This window comes from Armigeres subalbatus, chromosome 3 (assembly GCF_024139115.2).
Source record: "Armigeres subalbatus isolate Guangzhou_Male chromosome 3, GZ_Asu_2, whole genome shotgun sequence".
NCBI classification, from domain to species: Eukaryota; Metazoa; Arthropoda; class Insecta; order Diptera; family Culicidae; genus Armigeres; species Armigeres subalbatus.
In genome coordinates, this window is record NC_085141.1 from 121,406,671 (window position 1) to 121,417,597 (window position 10,927).

The 10,927-nt window shown below is 35.8% G+C and overlaps 1 long non-coding RNA gene across 1 annotated transcript; it reads left to right on the plus strand.

Annotated features, from left to right (window-relative positions):
* Positions 1-1,341: 1,341 nt before the first annotated feature.
* On the plus strand, positions 1,342-2,691 carry LOC134223199 (uncharacterized). The gene is made up of 4 exons (XR_009982478.1): positions 1,342-1,442; positions 1,515-1,785; positions 1,841-1,911; positions 1,984-2,691. It is a non-coding gene; the product is annotated as an uncharacterized LOC134223199 (long non-coding RNA).
* Positions 2,692-10,927: the final 8,236 nt, after the last annotated feature.

Sequence of the window (10,927 nt, forward strand, 5' to 3'; positions counted from 1 at the left end):
AACTATTGCGAGAAAAGAGAAAAATTCTAATTTTGCGGAGCAAAGAAGAAGAAGCAGACTGAGTGTCGGAAACTTCAAAATAGCATGCACTGTACGAAAAGTGTTGATATTTCTTGATGTCAAGAAGATTCGAGAAATCTAAAATGTTTCAAAATCACATAAATATATGACAAAATACCTTTAAGGGCCCGTTCACAAATTACATAACGCTTTAGGGGGTGGGAGGGTACCTGCCAGAGCGTTACGGCCCATACAATTTTCAAAACCCTTTCATACAAAAAACGTTACGAGGGGGTGGGTGGGGGTTGAAAATGGCCAAATTTTGCGTTATGTAATTTGTGAATGAACCCTAAAGTACCATCAAACTTGTTTAAAAAATATAGCGGTATGTAACACTCGTTTAAAGTTGCATATTCTCATTGATTTTAATAAATCAACATTCACACCGAAAAAATAAACCAAACATTTTTACCGTGCAACAAGTGATTTGACGTTTGCGGAACAGCTTTCCGACAGTCGACCGTCGGACCCCGGTTCGAATTTTTCAATCTTCTCGCAATATTGCGCTTTTTGCACTTTATAAGAGTTCTGCGAGATTTTTTTTCTCACACTCAATACACTCAAAAAAGTTTGATTTTCCGTGTATAATATTTGAGAGTGCCCAATCTGAAAACAAATAGACGTCAAATCATAGCGGGAATCGATTTAGTGTACACGCTTGTGACTAACATGTAATGGGTTATAATTGGGTAAATTTCAGTAACAAAAATCGATCAACCCGAAATGAGAGCGGGTGTGAGAAAAAGAAGCGGGCAACCCGGATAAAAATTTACAGTAACTTGTTTTGTATTTCCCATTGAAATATTATGAATTATATGGTAAACAATACTATCTATTGTACATTTATTGGAATATTTTGACGAAAGGAAAATTCTTTTATTGTACATACATTTTAATAACAATAAATTTCAATGTTTCTAGTACAATCTATTATGTTTATATTGTTCTGTACTGTGCAGCATTTTTCTCTGGTTATTTATCACTGTTTAATATTTTTCTCTTTTATTATTGATAAAATAATGTTTAATAACAAAAATAATACTTTTTTTAGAATATTTTGTATGATAAAACAACTAATGAAAACAATAGACTTTCAATTGATCTTATTGTTCATTTTTTCCTTTATTTTAAATATTCATGGAACATCAATATGTTCATTACAAATTTTATATTTAATTGAAATTATTTAATAATTGACTAAACAATTTTGTATTTTTTTTATTTGAATTTTGTGTTGTTTCTATTGAGAGTGTGCGCTGGCGCTGACAGTTCACTTTGTTTATGAATCACACAAGCAAGTTTTGGAAGCGGGAAGTGTTTTGGGAGAACTTGGTTGTGGCCAAGCAGTGGAGCAGCGGTCATATGAAACTATTTTCATGATGGTGAGTGGATTTATGGTGTTTTTATTTTTGTCCAATAACACTCGTAAAGATTTTGATGCATTACATTTTCAGGCAAAAACAGTATCGTTCCTTCTGGGAATTTTGCACCAGGAATGGACCACAGAAATCACGCCGGGCCATCGGAACACGGGAGCCGCGCCGCAATACGTTTGTTTTTAGAAACCCCGCTTCAATACCAACGGCGACAGAATCGAAATCGCCAACTAGACTTCTGCTGTTGCGCTATGCAATGGACTGTCGTTGGCCTGTTCCATCATGTACCTATATTCAACTGAAGACCCCAAGGAACATCCGCCCATTCGAACGGACTATATTTGCTACGGTAAGATAAGATTTTGGACTTCAATTATATTGTTTATCACACACTCATATTGCAGGACCCTCTTGTCCCGAATAATCGGTATTTGCCAAGTTCTTCCAGAGTATCCAGTGAGAAGCTGACAATGAAGTAAGTTGCTTTGTCACGTTTGAAAGTGAAAAATAGTAATTTCATTTCTACTACATTTCTACTCCCAAACAGCAACTGACGATGTTGAATGTTCGTCCTCGTTTTCAACAAAGATGATTCAAGGAATGGAAGCATACCTGTATGCGTGAATGGAATCCAATCTACAAATTAGTGCACAGACTTTCAAACGACCCTTTTTTGTACAGAAAATCGTTTAAAATTCAATAGTGGAATGTTTTCACTACACAGTTCGTACAGTTCGATTTAAGTCCACCACTTTGTAATATTTATACGATACTCAGCTGTAAGGCTTGACTTGACGTTTTTATGCATTATTTTAATTAATTTTCAATTAAATTCCAATTAGGTAGATATTAATACGTTTTTTTTTAATTTTCAAATTTATTTTATTTTATTTTAATTCATATTACATATAACAAAATAAAATCTTTAAAAATACACTGAAATGAAGTATCTTAATACTAGAAATCATCATTGTACATGAAAAAAGGTTAGGTCTCATTATTGAAAACCTTATAAGGTTTCTCTATTTTCAACATAAGTTTGTACAAAATTTAATTTGTTGTAGGTATTGAAATTTAATAATTAATTTAAAATAGAAAATGATTGCTTGGGCTCAATTGGGCTTAATAAGTGAAATATGTTCACTTGGATTAGGATGAGTTAGTACGATTCCATTCAATGCCACAACTTTGTTACTCTGCAGATACTTATTTCGACCCTTATGCTAATGCTGGAATACATATCTGCAAAGGAATAAAGTAGTGAAATTAAATGGTATATATATTGTTGTTAACTGCAAGTCAGACTTATCTGTATATGGACGGCATATCCAGATTAGTTTGACTTGCGGTTAGCGGCAGTATATATAGTATTAACTAGTCTTATGAAATGTAAAAATATATGCAATCGGATTTTATTGTAACACAATAAAGAAACAAAACGAAAAACATTAGAAAAACAATATGTTTTATTGTTACGGTCGTAAAAATCATCCCATAGAAGAACATTAAAGTCTATTGTTTTGCTCTAAATTTTGTATGAAAATTTTTCGAAATTTTTATTGTAAAGATACATAACAACCCCTATTTTCAATTGTAAAAGTCTCATTTACCATACATTAAATGGTGCAAAACCATAGCTTCGAATGTGATTTTATTGTCAAAATTACATTATATTTAATGGTCGCTCTTATGTAATCAATGGTGTTGTAACAATAGAATTAATGATATTTTTATGATATTTTTATTCGGGAAATCACAATCTACACATAACTCTTCAAATTGGTGAAATCGGCAATACCATTCCGAGGGTTATTTTAAGAATACGCACCGACGATTTTCAACAGATAACAAACCCGTTTGATTTTACTATGCGCGCAGTAAAAATCAACTGTGGTCCATGCGAAATGTTGTCACATGAACTGAAACAGTCGACCCTGTGACAAGCGCGGTGTCATCATCATCAATAGACATAGACCGCTGTCATCATTGAAAAGTAGTATGAAAAAAAAATTGTGCCCGGGACATCCTGGCTACGATTTGGCGATGAGATAAACAATAGCATGACAGTAGCCTGGAAACAGTGGTGAATTTCTCTGAAACCATGGTAAAATTTACTGAAATTTCATGATTGTTTTAAAAACAGAGCGTAGTCTACAAAATAGTAGTTTTTACCACGGAATTATTTTCAGTGTAGTCTTATACGACCGCACGCAAAGGTGTGGGCCATAAAGTCCTTTATGTCTGTTTATTAAAATTAATGTAAACATCGCCACCCATACAGTGGGCGGGTGGAGTGAAACGTCAAGTCTGTATTATAAATTCAGTAGAAAATCGAATTATAGCCGCTATTGAAATTGGATTTTTCTTACAATCCATACGTTAAACCTAATTTCGGAAGTAGTGCGCTGTATAGCACATCACCAAATGAAAACAGCGCACCACCATCGACCAATACATAGACGGAATGGTGGTCAGTTTTCCGGGCACCACTTTGTACCCCTGGGGAGTGAAATATTACAATGATTACAACCACTCGACCGTTGAGAAGCCCCTCAGCTCGAATCGCGTCAGTTTGACAACAGTTGTCAGTTACTCATTTTTGTTTACTTCTGGTGCTTCTGATTTTTGACTCAGCTCAGTTGAAGAGTTGAATCAGTTTCGTTGGGAGTCAAAATTATAAATTAATAATCAATTTTGCGCTTAATGCTTTGAGCATCATAAATAGTTATTGCTCTTAAGTTTAGTTCGTGTTCGTGGAAATTTAAATCGGTTTGTGCGAGTTGTGAACGATGTTGAAGCCACAAGTACTACAGTAGTCCGGTATATATACTCTATAGAGAAAGTGAAGCAATGAGACATCGAAGCAAACCAGTTATTCAGGCAAGATTGAACAGAAGATTATCCAAAGGAAGAAACGACAGATAGCGTGTAGACCGTCCTTGATTTTCAATGAAAATCCATCCCGATTGCAACCCCGTGCATGCACCTATCTTGCAACTAGGAAAGTCAGGTAGTAAATAATAATCTTTGGTATTAATTGCTGTTTATTTATGCCTCCAACTGAACTACATTTTCCAGAAGTTGAAAGCATGCCAGTCCCGGAGAATAACGCGACAAGTTCGCAAGGATGGTGCCGGTGCGGGTAGGAAGTTGGAGACACTGGTCGAAAATCGGGCCTTCATCTAATTCAGCTGGCAGGTGGTAATTTTTTGAAGCATGCCCGAAATTTGTGCATACGAATTGCATCAAAGTTGAATGGTGGGCAAATACGTTGCTCGTGGCAGGAACTGGCTGAGGAATTACATACACTTTGTCTCCATAGGAGAACAGCATCTCAGGGTGTAATTGGAATGTTTTTGCAAGAAGCTTGTATGGTCTCAATCCGAGCGGAAATAAAGTTAGTTTAGTAAGAAGAACACGCCACGCAGCGAATTAAATCAAGAATGAGGCAATAAAGCAGGTTCAATAGACAACGCAAATTTTGTTTAAATATTTTCTTGTATCGCGATCAACTCGAGGATTTCTACGAGTGAATACAAATTCCGAAAGAAATCTTTTTCAATTCTAAAGAAAGATAATGAAGAAAATCCTTTTGGATTTCAGAAGGAAATGCTTTTCCGATTCCAGAGGGAATCTTTTCGGGATTCAAGAAGAAATACTTTCGGGTGAGCTTTTGGGATTCCGAGAAAAATACTTTGGGATTCGAAAAATATATTAAGCTTTTTAGTGGAATGTATTCAACCGTCTAAGATTTATTAAGTATTCTCCATTTAATTCCACCAATAATTTTCTATACTTGCAGATACGTATTTCGACCACAACTGTGTGGTCGTCTTCAGTGTCTCGTACTTGACTCGACTTGATATAGTCGAGTCAAGTACGAGACACAGAAGACGACCACACAGTTGTGGTCGAAATACGTATCTGCAAAGATATCGAAAATAATTGGTGGAATTAAATGGAGAGTACTTATTTGACTTTTGGAATTCCGAAAGGAATTCTTTTGAAATTTGAAAAGAAATACTTTTGGGATTCCGAAAGGAATACTTAGAGATTGTGAGAGCAATCGGTTGACAATTGGTTGCTTGTTGTTTATTTAGTGATTGATTGGAGGTTTATTGGTTGATTGTTGGTTTAATGGTTGATTGATTGATTGGTGCTTTATTGTTTGAATGCGTATTGGCGGTTTATTGGTTGATTGATTATTATTATTTATTATAATCTTTATTAACGAGATATTCGGCTGTTGGCCGGTTCATCTCATATGTGTTTGATTGATTGATTGATTGATTTACATCGCGCTGAAGGGGCTGACTCGATGTCCACACGATGCATAGTGCACACAATTTCGCTTATGGTCCCTCGATAGTACACAGACGATGATCAAGCGACCCTTACATGGCCAGCAGATGCTGTTTTGAGTCGCTCCTAACATGGAGAACAGACGCTTGATCAGAGTTGCATCTCCGATAAGGTTCAACCCTCCTTCCTTCCGTCTGCATACGACCATATAGTTCCCAGCGAGGTTAGTTACCCGAATCGGGTAACCCGATTTTTTTTAGGTTGCTCGTACAACGGTAGGTTTCACGGGGAGGTAAGGATAGGAGTTGCTGGGTAAGAGGCTAAGGAGGGTAGCGAAATGGTGTCTATTTTATTCCTTCGGGTATTCGTAGTACGGAAAGATCCATAAAGTACGTCACGCAAAAAATGGCGATTTTCAAACCCCCCTCCCCCCTTCGTCACGCTTTTTGTAACAAACCTCTAAAATTTTTGTATGGATCGTCACGCTGCTCAGAACCCCCCTCCCCCCTATAGGCGTGACGTACTTTGTGGACGGCCCCTACTAAGTGCATTTTGACAGCCCCCAGCTGCTGGTGAAAAGTAATCCTGAGATGTATTGTGTATCCGGAATAAATTTATACCGCTTTTTATACCGAAGTTGGATTTTTCTCCAGATACTGGCAACTTTCCCAACTTCGGAAGTAGTGCGCTGGATTGCCCTGAAGTAGAGGCCTGAATAAGAGAAACGCGGATAGAAAATATGGCTCTGCCAACACTGCATTCAATCTTCTTCATCAAAGAACACCACATGAAAAGGAAGAAATGGTTTATGTAGATAAAATCTCACAATCCGCTATTTTACGTGTCCACATTACATAACAATTGAATCCAATAAACAATGGAATTTCATTTCATAATCTATTAATGACTTGCATATATTATTGCAAACTAATATAAAATACATTCAATTTTGTTTGTTGATAAATGGCATAAAATCGAATTTGGCCATTTTCAGTATTTGAGCCAACATTTTGGCTGCTTGACAGGTCTCCTGCTCGATTGGCTGCTATTTTCTGACGGTTCGATTGGCGGCACATGGCTATCCGCGTTTCTCTTATTCAGGTCTCTACCTGAAGATGCGCTAAACAACGCATCCATTAGTTTGACAGATAAAACTTCGGAAGAAAGTTCGGTTCGGAAGTCCGGACTTCCGAATTCTAAGTTGGTGCTACGCCGACAATAGTAATTTGCAGCCGATGTAGGATGATCTGCAGATCGGCAAAACGACCTGCACCATTTATGAGCTTGAGCCATGCTAAGAAAACGGTGACGATGATCACTGCGTGTTGAAATGATATTTATTGCAAGTGTGACTACTTCAAACAATTTTGGGATATAAACAAAAGGATAATGAACATGAATAAACAAAAAACATTATATTTATAATGTTTAAATATTATTACATAATTCGAAATATATTATATTCTTTTTGAGTCTACCCTTGGATATACTATTTTTGGGTTGTTTTTATACTCAATCAAGTAGATATGTAGCCGAAAAGGAGAGCTAGCGGTGCTGAATTTATCTTCGCAATCCGTACATTAAAGCTAATTTTACTCGTGGTGCGCTAGGTTAGGTTTAACTGGGTTTAACATACGGATTTAGAAAAATCGATCATCGATAGTCCCTCATTCTAGCTATCAAATTGATTGAGTATACAAATTGTACACGAGCAGAGATTTGAACATTGTTAAGATTTGTGCATTGTTATGTTGCTCCAGTTACTACTACTTCGTCATTAATTCTCAATGAATTTAAAACTAAAATAAGGAATACGAACATCAATACATTTATTAAGAAAATGAAAGCAAATAAAATTAAATTATCTCTCAGTTGTCCGCAAGCAATTCTCGGAATCGACGGAGTTTTCGAAGTTGCTTTGCCATAACTCTATTCGTTTCCTTGGTTAAAGCTTGTAACGATAGATGATTCTTATGTCTGTGGTTCCATAGGTGTTTGCGTTACCAGAACCGTTTAAGAGAAACGACTAAGTTTGGGACACCGTTAGAATACGTTTACTGAGTGACCGGATGAATATTTTTCTAGCTTTTCCATGTTTTATAATAGTTTGATCACGGTTTGAAGCTTGATGAGTCCGGAATAGGGAATCCTAAAAAAGTTCCAAAGATTTATAGTAATGAAACTGTTCGTTTAGAATATAATGTCACATACTGGCAGGAATTGTGGTGATCGCCCAAGCAACCAGAAGTTCAGATTTTACTTAAATTTACTCTTAACCGAACTAATTGGTTCACTATGGTTCACATCAAGTTCCAAGCATCCTTAACGAAACTTTAAAGTTCACTTAAAGTTCCGTTACATACAAAAAATTACTTAAAATGAGAGCTGATTAAGCCAAAATAGCCCTTCTTATCCGAACTTCTGGTTGCTTGGGCGATACCGTCTTTACACATGGAAAACGAGTGATATTCGCCACACGCTCCAGTTGCTACTTTGCGTTGATGTGTGCGCACATGTTGAACACGACCAGTGTGTCATGGGTCCTCGACTGTAAATAAACATGTTGTAACATTTTTTTTAACTATGCTTGGAAAAACTTACCGGTTTGTGTTGCAGTCAATAACAGAAATCTTTTCGTTTGAATGATGCTTTTTCCATCATGGAACAGAGGGTGTTGATACAAATATCTTTTTGGTAGATCAGTTTTTCTTCTTCTTATTGGCATTACATTTCCACACTGGGACAGAGCCGCCTCGCCGCTTAGTGTTCATCAAGCACTTCCACAGTTATTAATTCCGAGGTTTCTAAGCCACGTTACTATTTTTGTTGTTATCGGCTTGCTGCAATCCAAGTCAGAATCAGAACAGTATTGATACGGATGTCAATTTTACTTACACCATTGACGAATACATAGACGGAGGGGTGGCCATTTTTTCGGGCACCACTATATACCCCTGGGGAGTGACGGATTACAATTATTATAATCACTCGACCATTGAGAAGCCCCTCAATTCTAATCACGTCAGTTTGACAACAGTTGTCAGTTGTAAGCTTATTTGTTTATTTCTCGGGTACTTTTTCAAATCGGCGTATGTAACATTTTGATCAAGCTGAGAAAATGGGCTTGGAAGTTTTCAGATTTTATTTTTATTCCTATTTAGAAACTAAACATTTTTATAGCAAATGAATTCACCTCAACGATATTGTGCATTTAGACCAAAACTGTTTATATGACGCTGATGAACTGGCAGCAAGGCCCACTTCGGACGAGATTCTCACGGAAAAATAAAATAAATATGCACCACTGCACGGTGTCATCTGTCACAAAATCGAGCTTGTTTTGTCGCTGACAACGTCGCTGGCACCAAATTGAGGTTCGGAAGTCGATTTCCACACTTCCGAAAGCTCTTCCGACAATGTTTTGATAGCAAATTCAAATTTTGTTCTGACGTTCATGATGTCGGAAGTAAGTTCGGAAGTAAAACGTCGGAAGTCGGAATACAATTTAGTGCTGGCGACACAATACATTATGAAAATGTTCATCGTCACTGACTTTGAAATATACACTACGTGTGAACATTTCAGTTATTTTGATAAAAATATATGTTACAACGTTCTGCAACAGATAAATCACATATGTCGTTTTGATATGTCAGCATGACCGAGGTCATGCTACTTTCGTCGAAATGTTACGCTGCTCTGTATACGCTGTATTGTTGATACGTCGAAATGTTGCGTCAAGTTGAAACGTTACACACGCATGCGACAAAAAAATTGCAACACTTACAACACGATGTAACAACATTTACTGCAAAAAAAACAACGTAAAATATTTTTCTTAAGGGAAATCAAAAAAATCAAGTAACAAGCTTAATTTTGAAACCAGGGATGCAAAAGTACAAGCAGACGCACGTTTTAAACTATTTAGTTGTTCGAAAAAAAATTTTAAAGCACATTTTCTGCTAAGCGATGTATGTGCAATATTTTCAACAATGATGTTACATCGTTTTGAAAAAAAAAAAGATTTACATTTTTAATTTTCATGTACACTCAACTAAACTATCTCTTAAACATCATAAGCCTAATCTTATGAAGCGTGGAAAAATGAGCGAATTTCATTTTCATAGAGCTTCTTATGATAATGACTTATTCTTCATGAAACTCATTCTTGTATCTTATAAAGTTCATGGGAGTGATATATAGATAAAATAAAACATAAGAGTTGTCTTATGATTTTCATCACTACTTCTGATGTGAAAAACTCATAAGACAAATCTTATGAAATGAGAAGTTAACATGGCAGAGTATGTTGTGGACGAACTAATTCTCATCGCAGATTTATTCTCGACATATTTATCGACATTCGCGCTTGTAAACTGCGTTTTATCGTTCATCAACTGGGATTTTTTTTAATATCGCTTTCGATAGCAGTTGGTTGTTTGGATCAGAAATGTAAGTAAATGTTAGGCGTTTATATTCACTTTTAAAATAATATTTCATATTTTTCAGAACTTTGTTGACGCAAGAAGCGAATGAGAGGAATACCGACAATGAGACTATTCTCGAGTCTCCTACTTGGTGCGATGCATCTCGACGAAACATAAATCGAATGAATTAAGAGAATGTGATTCAGAAAAAATATTTTAAGCTCTTTTTAGTGGAATGTATTCAACCGTCTAAGACGAATTAAGTAACTCCATTTAATTCCACCAATTATTTCGATATCTTTGCGTAAAGATATCGAAATAATTGGTGGAATTAAATGGAGTTACTTAATTCGTCTTAGACGGTAGAATGTGATTATTATTTAGAGAAAAATAAAATATCATGTTGTACAATGAGTTGTGGATTTTTTGCATTTGTCTACTCTAATGCTTTATAAGAATGCACAGCATATACAAAAACCGTGTAGATAACATTATGACCCTCATATGCAAGAATGATTGATGTTTATAAGATTCTCTTATGAATTCCATCATCGACAAATCTTTATATTTTCATAAGACAAACTTATAAAGATCATTCTTGGTCAAATAACACACAGTTCATAAGAAAATCGTACAAATTTTATACGTAATTCTTATAGCAAAAAAACATAAGACATTTGTATGATTATCACTAGTTTTCTTGGCTGAGTGTAGCTTTGAAGATATACACATTTTTAGATGAATTTGATGCCATATGCTGTT